The following is a 16,833-nucleotide window of genomic DNA, read 5'->3' on the forward strand; positions in this document are numbered from 1 at the left end:
TCTGGAACCGCAAGACCGCTCCGGTCGCAGGTTCGAATCCTGCCTCGGGCATGGATGTTTGTGATGTCCTTAGGTTAGTTAGGTTTAAGTAGTTCTAAGTTCTAGGGGACTAATGACCTCAGCAGTTGAGTCCCATAGTGCTCAGAGCCATTTTTCAATTATCATTGAGGGTACATCAGACGGAACACTAGAAGACATACGAAATAAGGTTTAAAAAATAAGGCATCGAGGGATTTCGAACTCGCGACTTTATATCTATGTTGCACGACGTTTATCAATTTTTAAAAAATGGTTCAAATACCTCTAAGCACTATGGAACTTAACATCTGTGGTCATCAGTCCCCTAGACTTAGAACTATTTAAACCGAACTAACCTAAGGACATCACACACATCCATGCCCGAGGCAGGATGCGAACCTGCGACCGCAGCAGCAGCGCGGTTCTGGACTGAAGGGCCTAAAACCTTTCGGCCACATCGGCCGGCATCACTTTTCCCCCCTCTCTGAATTTTGATCGTTACTGTTCTCGGCATCTGGCCTGGGTGGAACACATGAAACATGTTCAAGTTGATCGTTCAATATTTCACTCAGTTTTCTTATTACAGAGAGCAGCCAGCCCTCTGACCAAACACGTTGAGCTACTGTCCGGCCCCAAATGGCTCTGAGCACTTTGCGACTTAACTTCTGAGGTCGTCAGTCGTCTAGAACTTAGAACTACTTAAACCTAACTAACCTAAGGACATCACACACATCCATGCCCGAGGCAGGATTCGAACCTGCGACCGTAGCGGTCGCTCAGCTCCAGACTGTAGCGCCTAGAACCGCATGGCCACTCCGGCCGGCTGTCCGGCCCGACTAAAACGCTATCACATATAGTTCCTCAGCGGCCCACGAAGAATAACAGTACTCCCTCCCTCCGTAGACTTCCGCATTCTGCAGTGTTGCCAGAGCATGCGTGTGGCCGGAAGTCGAATTCTGAGGGGTGGCCGATTATATTGGCCGCCTTGACTAAACGACTCCAACCTAGTCTCTGCGCCAGCTGGCAGGCGTCTGGGTTTTATGTCTAAAACTGCAAGTTTGTTTTCCTTAGTGAACTCTTTGTAACGGAATGAAAATTGAGAAAGTGAAGGCCTTGCTTATTGTCAAAACACACTTTAATGGGCTCACTTTTATGACAAAATATCAAAAGAAAACGCACTTCTTGATAAAGTACATAAAAGTGAAAAGTACGGTGACAGCGCAGCAGAATAATTGTAAAAAGTAATTTGGGATCATCTAAGTGTGTGATGCAAAAGTAATCTTGTATGTACGCTGCATTTTGTCAATACAATTTGTGTCCCGTTCTTTAACTTAACCATCCAAGGGTGTTTGGAATAAAAACCCAATGGACACCCTATATTAGCGGGCTGTATTGTCTGCCAACCATTCAGTTATGAGAGTCCCATTTGTAAATATCTTGTGAAGATGTAGCTAGTAACTGTTTGGATGAGGACTCTTAGAGTGCAAAATGACTACACAATGTTGCTCATGTACTACGGATTACGATAAATGTTTCTTGCATTGGTTTTATTACTGTGGTGTCAATAGCTACGATGCCACAACGTAATTGCACTCTGCTAGGTTGGCACTACGACAGACACCGACGACAGCGCGCTCTAGCCGGAGCGGGAGAACTCTACGAGCGTCGCTGCAGATTCAGCCATTTCATCAAGAGCAGACGGCCTGGAAACATTGCTTCGACCTCAGCTTGCTATTGAGACTATGTACTACGTACGACGGGAATACGGTTTTGCACCTACGGGCTCTTCAGTTGTAAAATTACGTATGTCATTGACTAATAGTTAAATGTACTTTCATGAAAAAAACTGTACCGAGAGTCTTACCTCACCCGCTCCTGCCCCCTTCCTACGTTCGGCCTACCCATTCAGTTTACAGGAACAGAACCACGCTCCGCCTTCCAGGCGGGATACAAAAATTACCAACTTCACATTTTTGATACTAAGCTACTACTTCAATGTTATTCCCCAGGGTAAGCAAATAACTGTCATTATTCACAATACTTGTCATTTATTAGGCATTTTACTTCAGTTTGCAAAAAGAGAGGGAAAGGAATAGCAAGTTCTTGTTAGTGGCAGTATTAGTTTAAACGTTTTTTGGGAATGCAGCTGGTTCTTTACACAGAAACTGCAGATTGTGGATCGTGGATCCTGTGCTCCTCAACTCTTTCCTGACCATACTCTGGCTCCACTCTGATACAAAGGTGAGCTTTAAATGATGGACAGGAAGAACAGTAAGGCTTGACACAATAAGAACGCACAGTAGGAGAGAGCAGTTTTCAAGAGTCATCAGGAGATTACAGCAAGTTTCGCCTCTGAAGTACACTGAAGCGCCAAAGAAACCTGTATAGGCACGCGTATTCAAATAGAGAGATACGTAAACAGGCAGAATACGGCACTGCGGTCGGCAACGCCCATATAGGACAACAAGTGTCTGGCGCAGTTGCTGCTACAATGACATGTTATCAAGATTTAAGTAAGTTAAATGTGGTATTATAGTCAGCGCAAGAGCGATGGGACACAGCATCTCCGAGGTAGTGGGGATGAAGTGGGGATTTTCCCGTACGACCATTTCACGAGTGTACCGTGTATATAAGAAATCCGGTAAATCATCAAATCTCCGACATTGCTGTGGCCGGTAAAGGATACTGCAAGAACGGGATCAACAACAACTGAAGAGTATCGTTCAGCGTGTCAGAATTGCAATCCTTCCTCAAATTGCTGCAGGTTTCATTGTTGGACCATCAACAAGTGTCAGTGTGCTAACCATTCTACGAAACATTATCGATATGGGCTTTCGGAGCCGAAGGCCCACTCGTGTAGCCTTGATGACTGCACGATACAAACCTTAACGCCTCGTCTGCGCCCGTCAACATTGGACTGTTGATGACTGTAAACATGCTGCCTGGTCGGACAAGTCTCGTTTCAAGTTTTATCTAGCGGATGGCGTGTACGGGTATTGAGACAACCTCGTGAATGCATGGACCCTACATGTCAGCAGGGGACTGTTCAAGCTGGTGGGGGCTCTGTGACGGTGTGGTTCGTGTGCAGTTGGAGTGAGATGGGACCCCTGACGCGACCAGATACGACTCTGATAGGTGACAAGTAGGTAAACATCCTGTCTGATCACCTGCATCCATTCATGTCCATTGTGCATTCCGACGGATTTGCGCAATTACAGCAGGGCAATGAGATATCCCACACGTTCAGAATTGCTACAGAGTGGCTCCAGGGACACTCTTCGAGGTTTAAACACTTCCACTGGCCGCTAAACTCCTCAGACATGAAGATTGTTAAGTATATCTAGGACGCCTTGCAATGTGCTGTTCAGAAGAGATCTCCACTTATGGACAGCCCTGCAGGGTTCATAGTGTCAATTCCCTCTAGCACTACTTCAAACATTAGCCGAGTCCATGCCACGTCGTGTTGCGGCACTTCTACGTGCTCGCGGAGGTCCTACACGATATTGTGCAGGTGTTCCACTTCCTTGGCTCTTCAATGTATCTTGCAGTTAGGGCAAGTATACTTTTCGCGTTATCAAGCTATAGATAAACACATTAATATTTACCGAAACTGCAACACAGATACAAAGAAGGTGTAGAATAGTGTATCAGCAATAACGGACGGATGTTACAAAAAGATGTGTGCACGTAGGCCCAGCGCCACTCACTCTTGTCTGATCGGGAAGATCAGTATTGCGCCAAACTCAGATACAGAAAAGCATTCAAGCCGAAACTTTAAAGCTAACGTGAATACGCCGTATCAGCGACAATATTAGCACGTGAGTTCAGAAAAGGAGAGTGAAGAATGATCTGTGTCCAGGACATGGGGCTGTCAAAGCGTGATGCACGTGTGGAACCATTGTATAGGAGAGGTTAGTACTTGGCGATGGACTGGTACCAAACTATACAATGTGACCATTGTACGGGATAATTGTCATCTTGTCTACAAGGCCATAATGGACTACAACTGCATCCACAGTATTGGGTCGACGTGAGAGCACTGCAACTGGTGTGAACCCGTCTGTGCCGATGGCTTGACGCCACTTCCTGTGTTTCAGACTGGGGGCACGGATTCCATTACGTCAGCTTCCCCTGCCTAGCAGACTAAAGTGGCCACATCGACATCTTCGCGGGCGTGCTGAGTGACGAACTGTAGAGTTTTCAGATAAGCACAGATTTTCAGTGTATGCTACAGCAAACAGCAACGCTGGACGCTACCATTGTGACTGAAGTCTATCAGTCTAGGTTTCAATGCTGGACCATCAATAAATGTCAGCATGCGAACCATTCTACGAAACATTATCGATATGGGCTTTCGGAGCCGAACAAATGCTGTGGATGGTGGTTTGGAATGCCATTCGATATGACATATGATTGCGACTCGATTGTATTGAGGACAATCTAAACGGCAGCTGGTACTTCAAGGAGGTTTAAAGCAAGATGTAACACTCCTTCTTCAGTCAACTACATATCCCCCATTTCAGGTGGACAGTGCTCTGACACAGTTAGAGAGGAACACACGTGGCTTCCACAGAGGTTGACGAATAACACCTCATCCTGATGCAGATATAGCGCAGTGCGGGACCACGCGAGTGGCGAGCGATCCTACATGAAGCGGCGTGATGCTACTACTCCGATCTGCGTACACAGACCAGCCGCGAGGTCACATGAGAAAAAATATTTTTCTGGCTACCTTGCCGAAAAAATATTGTGTGTGAATGAGGCATATTCGAGGAGAATTTCATCATTTGTGTGAAAAATTGAAATGTCGACTTTTGATGTTCAAGACGTACTTTAGAATTTTACCTACAACGTTTGCTTTTATCGAGAAGGCTATAAAACCTATCCTGCAAATGAATTCAAACAATACAGTTTCTCCATTTCACTCTTTCATTCAGTATTTAAAAAACAGCTATTTCTACAATCAACGAACAAGTTTGTAAAACTACACACATCAAAAAAAGTTTTGCACCACCTCGGTTCCGAGAGTTCCGGAACCTGTACAGAAAATTGGAATAGAGATCGACATAAACATCATTTCCGCCCTTTTTATTGCTCATGAAAACCACACATTGCATGTTGTACCACCATACAGCGAGACCTTCAGAGGTGGTGGTTCAGATTGCTGTACACACCGGTACCTCTAATACCCAGTACCACGTCCTCTTGCAATAATACATGCCAGTATTCGTCGTGGCATACTATCCACAAGTACATCAAGGCACTGTTGGTCCACATTGTCCCACTGCTCAACGGCGATTCGGCGTAGATCCCTCAGAGTGGTTGGTGGGTTACATCGCCCATAAACAGCTCTTTTTAATCTATCCCAGGCATGTTTGATAGGGTTCATGTCTGGAGAACATGCAGGCCACTCTAGTCGAGCGGTGTCGTTATCCTGAACGAAGTCATTCACAAGATATGCACGATGGTTGCACTATCGGTCGGAGGATGGCATTCACGTATCGTACTGCCGTTACGGCGCTTTCCATAACCACTAGCGGCGTACGTCGGCCCCACGTAATGCCACCCCGAAACAGCATAGAACCTCCACCTTGCAGCACTCGCTGGACAGTGTGTCTAAGGCGTTCAGCCGGACCGGGTTGCCTCCAAACACGTCTCCGATGATTGTCTGGTTGAAGGCATATGCGACGCTCATTGGTGAAGATAACGTGATGCCAATCCTGAGCGGTCCATTCGGTATGCCGTTGGGCCTATCTGTACCGCACTGCATGGTGTCGTGGTTGCAAAGATGGACCTCGCCATGGACGTAGGGAGTGAAGTTGCACATCATGCAGCCTACTGCGCACAATTTGAGTCGTAACGTGACGTCCTGTGGCTGCACGAAAAGCATTATTCAACATGGTGGCGTTGCTGTCAGGGTTCCTCCGAGCCATAATCCGTAGGTAGTGGTCATCCACTGCAGTAGTAGCCATTGGGCGGCCTGAGCGAGGCATTTCATCGACAGTTCCTGTCTCTCTGTATCTCCTCCATGTCCGAACAACATCGCTTTGGTTCACTCCGAGACGCCTGGATACTTCCCTTGTTGAGAGCCCTTCCTGGCACAAAGTAACAATGCGGACGCGATCGAGCCGCGGTGTTGACCGTCTAGGCACTGTTGAACTACAGACAACACGAGCCGTGTACCTCCTTCCTGGTGGAATGACTGGAACTGATCGGCTGTCGGACCCTCTCCGTATAATAGGCGCTGCACATGCATTGGCCGGCCCGTGTCGCCGAGCGGTTCTAGGAGCTTCAGTCCGGAACCGCAAGACTGCTACGGTCGCAGGTTCGAATCCTACCTCGGGCATGGAAGTGTGTGATGTCCTTAGGTTAATTAGGTTTAAGTAGTTCTAAGTTCTAGGGACTGATGACCTCAGCAGTTGAGTCCCATAGTGCTCAGAGCCATTTTTGAACCTCAGATGTTAAGTCCCACAGTACTCAGAGCCATTTGAACCATGCATTGTTTTTTACATCTTTGGGCAGGTTTAGTGACATCTCTGAACAGTCAAAGGGACTGTGTCTGTGATATAATGTCCACAGTCAACGTCTGTCTTCAGTAGTTGTGGGAACCGGGATGATGGACACTTGTTTTGATGTGTGTATACGGACAGCGTTGTTAACAAAGCACATTCCTGAGGCAACAGAACAAGACTTGAAAAAATAGCCCAATGTTTTGCGACAGATGACAGTTGCCAAATATCGTGGAAGTATTGATGGGAAACTCATTCACATTAAAAAATCGAGTACATCTGTTTCCATGTGTTATTGGTATAAACCCTTCTTTTCGATTGGATTATTAGCTGTCACTAAGGCAAATTATAGGTTTGTTATGGTGAATGTAGGCTCCTACAGGAAAGAGAACGACCAGGGTGTTTTTGATGAATGGCCGTTCCGACATGCAATAGTAATGGGGTAGACTAAAAATACATGAAGAAGATTTTTTGCCAGAATCGAGTGTTAAGTGTATACATCTTTTTCGTGGGTGCTGCAGCATTCCCTGTAAAGGAATATTTAATGAGACCTTTCCCAGAAAGACTATCGGTTATCCTGGGCAAGAATGATCATACGATGTTCATTTGGTTCTAATACAGCTAAATTTAGCATTTTGCGAAAACCTATAGGAACCAGAGTAGAAAATGCAGTACATATCGTTAAACCTATAACTTTATTATATATCATCCGTGATCTTGAATGAGGCTAAGGTTCTATTTTTCCAGGATGTATACTGAAATATACCATAATGAGCATAAGACAATTTACAAAAGAGATATAATGCTTCATCATGAGCAGCTGTACCAAGTGAGGGATAATTTAAAACTGTGTTTCGAATAAAATCCTATACAAAGGATGTAAACCACGCTGCTTAATAAATGTTTTATACATATTTGTTTGTAGTGCCCATTAGTTTGGCAAGTGAGGGAAATTTCAAATTGTGTTTTGAACAAAATCCTATATAAAAAAAACGCAAACAACTCTGCTTAATATTTGTGCGTTATATGTACTTATTCTGGCAACTTCCTCCTATTCACGGTATGATATTCGACTGTTCTTATAATCTTCATTCCTCTTGTCCCACAATACACAACCTTCTTGTACAGCACTGATCAAAATTTCTGCCGTTGTAAGTTGAAATACAGGCCGTAAACCGCGTCCACTTCGCGCGAAAATATGAAACCAACTGATCTCGTTCGCTTCGCTGTATCGCGCGGCCTACGATGCCTCGTGCGTGAACGCTCACATAGAACAATTTGATCGTTGGTGACTGATACTTTCGCGCGATCGCCTCGCCGCCTAGCGTTCGCAGCTGTTTCCTCACGTGGGACGCCGCTCAATCATGTTTCCCTGTTGGCAGAAGTCCTTGTGGGACGTACGACGAACATATCCTTTAGGTCAGTGCGGCGAAATGTGGCGTTTATGGGCTACGGCAGCAGACGACTGACGCGAGTGCTTCTAACAGCACATCGCCTGCGCCGGCTCACCTGGGCTCGTCACCATACCGGTTGGATCCTAGACAACTGGAAGACCGTGGCCTGCTCAGATGAGTCCTGATTTCAGCTGGTAAGACCTAATGGTAGGGTTCGAGTGTGGCGCACACCCCATGAAACCTTGGATCCAGGTTGTCAACAAGGCACTGTGCGAGCTGGTTGTGGCTCCATAATGGTGTTGGCTGTGCCTACATGGAGTGGGCTATGTCTTCTGCCCAACTGAACCTATCATTGACTGGTAAGAGCTATGTTCGGCTGCCTGGAGACCATTTACAGCCATTCATGGATTTCATGTTCCCTAACAACGATGCGCCACGTCATCAGGCCCCAATTGTTCGCGGATGGTATGAAGAACATTCCGGAAAATTCGAGCTAATAATTTGGCCACCCAGATCCCCCGACATGAATCCCATCAGGGACAGAATCGAGAGGTCAGTTCGTGCACAAAATCCTGCGCCAGCAACACTCTCGTAATTATGGGGGCTACAGAGGCAAGGGTCTAATTAAGTCAATTTGTGCTGACTATACGGAAAAGTCCGTCAGAAATGAATATTAAGAGCCTGACTTGAGCAAATCTATTTCCGCAGGGAATTTCTGACGACATGTTAAGTCCATGCCACGTCCAGTTGCTGCACTACGCCGGCCAAAAGGAGGTCCGACAGGATATTTGGAGATATCCCATTCTTTAGTCCCCTCAGTTCGTAGTTATACACCCAACACGTGGTATAAAATTCATTTCATTCATACATCCTTCGCTATGTTGTAGTACTTCGAAATACTAGCGTAATTTGATCCCCAGAAGAGATTATAACCTCACGCAGTCTCAGTAATAATGTTAACAGTAAACACTAGTGTGTTAGTACCGCGCGGGATTAGCCGAGCGGTCTCAGGCGCTGCAGGCCTGGGCTATGAGGCTGGTCCCGACGGAGGTTCGAGTCTTCCCTCGGGCTTGGGTGTGTGTGTTTGTCCGTAGGATAGCTAATTTAGGTTAAGTAGTGTGTAAGCTTAGGGACTGATGACCTTAGCAGCTAAGTCCCATAAGATTTCACACACATTTGAACATTTGTGTTAGTGACTGTAAAATTTGCAGAACGTATTGTGTAAAAGCACTAATTGCTTTCAACACCTGCGGCTATTTATTCGACGTAACATTGTTGGATTATGCCTACTCTACTTCAAAAAATGGACTGAATGCTTATTCATTGAAGCAGAGATTTCGACTAATTAAGTGACTTTCTGCTGAAAAAGATATGGACAAGTCCGTCAAAAATGAATATAAAGAGCCTTACTTGAGCAAAACCATTTTGTAAGGATGGCAGCAGTTTTAGATGTCGTTCTCGTACATCTCCGTGCCCCTTTTGTTAGACTCAGTAGAAAAAGACAGTACCGTAAATTAGGATAGCCAGGGAGAAATGTTACTTGCCGCTTAGCTCAGGACAATTTGTTAAGCTGGATTTCAATGTAACTGTGTCCCTGCTCGCACGGGCGATGGCGCAAGCAAAGTGCGGCTCGTTAGACGCTAATGAGTTGTGGCTGACAGATACAGTTGGAACCTTGTACTTCTGAGACCATTCCCGAGGGAATAATCCGTGTTCATCGTGACCTTAGACCAAGGGCATTAAGTACCAGGAATGTTTCTCAATATCAATTGCAAGATACGTACTAGGGGCGCTCAATAAGTAATGCAACACATTTTTGCTGGAAGCAGCTTGGTTTTCATTCAGGATTCCAATACACCATATTATTCCCCACTATTTTGGCTGCAAAATTCCACTTTTCAACATAATCTCCGTTCAATGTGGCGGCCTTACGCCACCTTACTTGAAAGGCCTGCATGCCCGCATGGTACCAAAGGGCTCTGAGCACTATGGGACTTAACTTCTGAGGTCATCAGTCCCCTAGAACTTAGAACTACTTAAACCTAACTAACCTAAGGTCATCACACACATCCATGCCCGAGGCAGGATCGAACCTGCGACCGTAGCAGTCGCGCGGTTCCAGACAGTAGCACCTAGAACCGCTCTGCCACCCCGGTCGGCTCGCATGGTACCACTCTACTGGTCGAAGTCGGAGCAAAAGGCTTTACTGCATCAAATAACCTCCCCATCATCAACGTTCTCCTTCCCATTAGGGGACTGATGACCATAGATGTTAAGTCCCATGGTGCTCAGAGCCATTTGAACCATCCTTCCCATGGAGTGCATCCTTCATTGGGCCAAGCAGATGGAAGTCGGAAGGTGCGAGATCGCTGCTGTTGGTGGGTAAGGAAGAACAGTTCTATGAAGTTTTGGCAGCTCCTCTCGGGTGCGCAGACTTCAGTGAAGCCTTGCGTTGTCGTGGAAAAAGGAGAAGTTCATTTGCATTTATGTGGCGACGATTACACTGAAGTCGTTTCTTCAGTTTCCTGAGGGTAACACAACAGACTTTCGAGATGATCGTTGCCATGTGAGCGAGCACATCAAACAGAATAATCTCCTCCGAGTCCCAGAAGACAGTCGCCACGACTATACTGGTTGAAGGTGTGGCTTTGAACTTTTTCTTCGGAGGAGAGGTGTGTGACGCCACTCCATGGATTGCCGTTTTGTTTCTCGTTCAAAGTGATGAACCCATGTTTCATCGCCTGACAATGTCCGACAAAAATTTGTCACAATCAGCCTCGTAACGCACAAGCAATTCCGCACAGATGGTCCTTCGTTGCTCTTTATCGTCTTCTGTTAGGCGGTGAGAAACCCAAGGGCACACACTTCTCACAAGGGAACCTCCCCATCGCACCCCCCTCAGATTTAGTTATAAGTTGGCATAGTGGATAGACCTTGAAAAACGGAACACAGATCAATCGAGAAAACAGGAAGAAGTTGTGTGGAACCGTGAAAAAAATAAGCAAAATATAGAAACTGAGTAGTCCATGCGCAAGATAAGCAACATCAAGGAGAGTGTGAGCCAAGGAGCGCCGTGGTCCCGTGGTTAGCGTGAGTGAAAAGTTTGCTTTTTTTTATCTTCGCAAAGTTATCACCTGTCCGTTCGTTCATTGACGTCTCTATTCACTGTAATAAGTTTAGTGTCTGTGTTTTGCGACCGCACCACAAAACCGTGCGATTAGTAGACGAAAGGACGTGCCTTTCCAATGGGAACTGAAAACATTTGATTTCAAGGTCATAGGTCAACCGATTCCTCAACAGGAAAACACGTCTGATATATTCTATACGACACTGGTGACGGCATGTGCGTCACATGACTGGAATATGTTGTTGACCCACCTAAGCGAATGGGTAAAAAGATTCTTCTACCTTGCCCGATTTAGATTTTCTTGTGGATGTGATAATCACTCCCAAAAAAGTGATGAAAACATAACGGACGGACAGATAATAATTGTCTGAAAATAAAAAATGTAACTTTTCACTCAAGAGAAGGCTTGAACCAAGGACCTCCCGTTCCGCAGCCGCTCATGTAACCACGGGACCACGGCGCTCCTTAACTCACATTCTCCTTGATGTTGCCTATCTTGCGCATGGATTACTCAGTTTGTATATTTTGCTTATTTTTTTCATAGTTCCACATAACTTCTTCCTGTTTTCTCCATTGATCTGTGTTCCGTTTTTCAAGGCCTATCCACTGTGCCAACTTATAACTAAATCTGAGGGGGGTGCTATGGGGATGTTCCCTTGCCAGTACCCCAACTGGTGGACGAGTGTGTCAGAACTACCAACAGAGACGTCCAGTTGTGCAGTGAGGTGTTTGTGATCCATCGATCACCTCGAATGAGAGTGACTGCCCGTAAGAATATTGCGCAACCTTGTTGCGATGACAACAGACGCCTTGCCCAACGACTCACCGTGGTTTTGTTCACTACCAGGTCTCCGTAGACATTCTGCAAGGCTAAGTATAGCGCCGCCACTTATGGTAACTTCATGAAACTATAGAGACTGAAACGGGAATATTCCACGATATCCCACAACAAATTCCGCATTTTTTCAACCGAAATTGACCGATAAAAAATGCGTTACAGTACTTATTGAACGTCCCTCATATTTATGTTAACATTTTTTCGTAAGAGCTGCCAAGGAGACACTACAGAAGGGGAGAGATTTATGGAACCGAATTTGATTGTACACGAGATTAAGAGACAGAGGAACTGGTTTTACAATAAGAGATGAAGAGAACGGGGACAGAGTTTTGCCTTTACATTTTCACGGTTATAGGTAGGACACACGAAACATCCAATCGATCCTAGGCGCAAGGCCAACGAAAGCCGGCCCACATCACCCATTGCACTTTGCTTCTAATTTCTCACATTTATCGAATCAAATGCAGTCCGCTTTTTCAATCTCTGTTTCAGACACATAGTGCATAAACAAAACACGATGCCACAAACTAGAATTTACATAGATTGGGTTTACACATTCCCATATTCGGTTAAATGGCTATCCGGCGACGGGAATTTTACCCATCCACAGAAAACAATACTACTAAATGCAGAGTGCGTATCATGTGAAGCCCTTAACACGGAAGAAAAACACGAAGGAAGGAAAAAGGGAGAGTGCTTAAATATGTTGATCGACTGTTGGCTATCGAATTTAAAAGTTTTTAAGTACATATGTTGCTTTAGACAGGATTTTATAGCATTTCACTTCAGAATTACCGTTTTAATGTACATTCTCCTTATGATGAAGAGAATAGTAACCATTCTCCTCTTGAAAGACGTAAATTTTCGAACTTTAGCAAGTGCATCCATGTTTGGTTGCTTGGGTGGAAGCTAATAGTAGTAAAGCAAGGTCTGCAGTTGTAAGTATGCTAGTAACGTACCGAAGTAATTCTCTTTAGAATTTTGTGATATTTCTGTACACCACAGGACAAGTTTTGTCATTTTCTTATTCCTCAAGAAATGTATCAACCAGAAAATATAAAGCATTTTTCACAGTGGTGAGGCGTGAGGTGCTCGTAACTACAATCGCTTTTAAACAATTGTTAAAAGTAACTGTATTATTGTTGTTGTTATTATTGACAATCTTATTATTATTATTATCACTATTATATTGTTTACTAATATCCAAGTAACAGTAATGATGTTGCAGTTATTATTCTAATTGCCATTGTTGTTATTATTATGTTATTGTTTAAATGAGGTGTTTGTAACTACATTCGCTTTTAAAAAATTGTTAAAAGTAGCTGAATTGTTGTTGTAATTATTGTTGTTGTTATTATGTTATCTTTTACTAATATCCAAGTAACAGTAATGTTGTTACACTTATTATTGTAATTGCCATTTTTGTTGTTATTATGTTATTGTTTCCGATTATCCTTTATTTTTTCCTTTATATTTTCTGAAAAAAATATTTTGCACTTCCATATCTATCCAACAGATTGTTTCAGTACTAAATTCAGTTTGTGACCATAGTAACGTACGAAGTGGTAGCATAAAGCCTCTACAACCATACACTATTGTTCAGTTCCTCAGTGTAGTTAAGCATTATGATTGTACAGAGCCATCTAAATGATTTCAATGTATGTTTTCTGTACTTGTAATGACGTGTTTGTGGTAGTTACGAGTGGAACACTTGATATTCGCTTTGTTGTTCATTCTTGTTTGCTTCGGTACACAGAGGTATCGAACACCAGTGTATGGTTGTCGAGGCTTTATGCTGCCTGCATTTTACACATAACTGATTATGGTCGAAGTAGAGGGGATATCAAATGTAGACTGGCAATGGCAAGGAAAGCGTTTCTGAAGAAGGGAAATTTGTTAACATCGAGTATAGATTTAAGTGTCAGGAAGTCGTTTCTGAGAGTATTTGTATGGAGTGTAGCCATGTATGGAAGTGAAATATGGACGATAAATAGTTCGGACAAGAAGAGAATAGAAGCTTTCGAAATGAGGTGCTACAGAAGAATGCTGAAGATTAGATGGGTAGATCACATAACTAATGAGGAGGTATTGAATAGAATTGGGGAGGAGTTCGTGACACAACTTGACTAGAAGAAGGGATCGGTTGGTAGGACATGTTCTGAGGCATCGAGGGATCACCAATTTAGTATTGGAGGGCAGCGTGGAGAGTAAAAATCGTAGAGAAAGACCAAGAGATGAATACACTAAGCAGATTCAGAAGGATGTACGCTGCAGTACGTACTGAGAGATGAAGCAGCTTGCACAGGATAGAGTAGCATGGAGAGCTGCATCAAACCAGTCTCAGGACTGAAGACCACAACAACAACAACATGTTTTTACTGTATTTGTTTTTTCAGTACGAACATAACATATGACTGGCTTCTCTACTCACGTGTTAAATGGTACCGTGAAGGTACAGTGCTTCCTGTTTTGTTTTTTAAACTGGTTTTTTTTAAATCCGTTTGCCACTGTTAGTTCCTATTTCACACTTAGACACCGAGCACTATGTTAGTATCTCAACCTCAAGCTACAATTGATAGTTTACTATAGTGTGAATTGTATCTAACAAGCTACGTGCTCTATTTGCATCGCTGTTATGACTATATTGTATAGTACGTTTATTTTTATTGCATTACATAGCGATTTGTAGGATTACGCTATATATTCCTGTGGTCTTGCAATTTGTGTCTCTCACACCAAGACCTCGAGCATCATGCTAGTATCTAAACGTCGAGCTACATGTTGATCACATAAATATTGTGATTGTATAAAGCCAGCTAAGTAATTTCATTGTTATAGTTTCTGTACTTGTAATAACGTTTTTGTGGTAGTTGAGAGCGGAACGCTTGATGTCCCCTTTGTATTTCCTTAATGTTTACTTAACTACACTGCCTACATTTTACAACATGTATGTTTTTATTGGATATATTTTTATAATACGAACACGCCACATGACTGGCTTCACTACTTGTGTATTAAACGATAAATTGAAGGTACAGTGCTTCCTGTTACGTTTTATTAGATAGTTTTAAATTTTGTATAATATTAATTTATCATTATTATAACAAAATAAATGTGACATACTCTGATTTGGATTATTTATTTATTGTATGTCTGCAGTGTAACTTTTTCTGGATCGTGGGTGTGTACTGTTTGTCCACGGTAAGCTGACGATCGGCGCAGTGGCTGTCGGGAACGGCCGTGCTGCAAATGGCAGAGGAGCGGTGAAGGGAAGGCAGCGTCGCCTGCGGTACCGGCGTTTGATATTCTACATCTACATCTACATCTATACTCCGCGAGCCACCTTACAGTGTGTGGCGGAGGGTACTTATTGTACCACTATCTGACCCCCCCTTCCCTGTTCCATTCACGAATTGTGCGTGGGAAGAACGACTGCTTGTAAGTCTCCGTATTTGCTCTAATTTCTCGGATCTTTTCGTTGTGATCATTACGCGAGATATATGTGGGCGGTAGTAATATGTTGCCCATCTCTTCCCGGAATGTGCTCTCTCGTAATTTCGATAATAAACCTCTCCGTATTGCGTAACGCCTTTCTTGAAGTGTCCGCCACTGGAGCTTGTTCAGCATCTCCGTAACGCTCTCGCGCTGACTAAATGTCCCCATGACGAATCGCGCTGCTTTTCGCTGGATCATGTCTATCTCTTCTATTAATCCAACCTGTTAAGGGTCCCATACTGATGAGCAATACTCAAGAATCGGACGAACAAGCGTTTTGTAAGCTACTTCTTTCGTCGATGAGTCACATTTTCTTAGAATTCTTCCTATGAATCTCAACCTGGTGCCTGCTTTTCCCACTATTTGTTTTATGTGATCATTCCACTTCAGATCGCTCCGGATAGTAACTCCTAAGTATTTTACCGCTTCCAATGATTTACCACCTATGGCATAATCGTACTGGAATGGATTTCTGCCCCTATGTATGCGCATTATATTACATTCAACACGAAATCGGAGGCAGCACTCGCGGAAATATTGCCCGCTTAAGTGACACTTCCGCCATACTGGAAAATCACCTTATTTGTTGACATATTTATGCTCGAGAGTTTTGCGTATAATTTATGTATTGTTTATTTATCGAAAAAGGCAACGGCCTTGCTGCAGTGGATGCACCGGTTCCCGTGAGATCATCGAAGTTAAGCGCTGTCGGGCGTGGTTCGCACTTGGATGGGTGACCATCCAGGCCGCCATGCGCTGTTGCCATTTTTCAGGGTGCACTCAGCCTCGTGATGCCAATTGAGGAGCTACTCGACCGAAAAAAAAAGTAGCAGCTTCGGTCAAGAATACCACCTTACGACCGGGAGAGCGGTGTGCTGACCCCACGCCCCTCCTATCAGCATCCTCCACCGAGGATGACACCGCGGTCGGATGGTCCCGGTAGGCCACTCGTGGCCTGACGAGGGAGTGCTTTATTTATGGAAAACAATGGAAATGAAAGTTGAATGTACAGCTTACGACACTATGAACTGAAAGTCAAAAACTGATTTCTGGAAACTGTTTGCACACTGCATTTATTAAACGCAGCACAACACTAATGTTTACAAAGTGTAATTAATTGTGCCTGAAAGAAATGTCAAAATGATGTTCACATCAATTCAAGAAGTTCGCAAGTTAGTGGGAACAGTTTCTTGCATGAAACTTAATAGCAAGTTAAAACTGTCTGATAGATCGAGTTCCCAATTTCGAATCTCGGTCTGGCACACAGTTTTATTTTTTCAGGAAGTTTTAAATCAATGCACACTCTGCAGGGTGAAAATTTATTCTAGTTTCTTGCATCTTGCTGCAATCACTTACCCAATTTGTCTTTTAGTGGAAGTTCTCCTCAAACTTACAGGAGTTGTGCGTCATTGTCGGAAAGGAGAATGACACAGAGACAGATGGGCCGAAACA

The 16,833-nt window shown here is 44.0% G+C and overlaps 1 pseudogene; it reads left to right on the forward strand.

Annotated features, from left to right (window-relative positions):
* The first annotated feature begins 16,028 nt into the window (after nucleotides 1-16,028).
* Nucleotides 16,029-16,146, forward strand: LOC126472108 (5S ribosomal RNA; annotated as a pseudogene).
* Nucleotides 16,147-16,833: the final 687 nt, after the last annotated feature.

This window comes from Schistocerca serialis, chromosome 3 (assembly GCF_023864345.2).
Source record: "Schistocerca serialis cubense isolate TAMUIC-IGC-003099 chromosome 3, iqSchSeri2.2, whole genome shotgun sequence".
Taxonomy (NCBI): Eukaryota; Metazoa; Arthropoda; class Insecta; order Orthoptera; family Acrididae; genus Schistocerca; species Schistocerca serialis.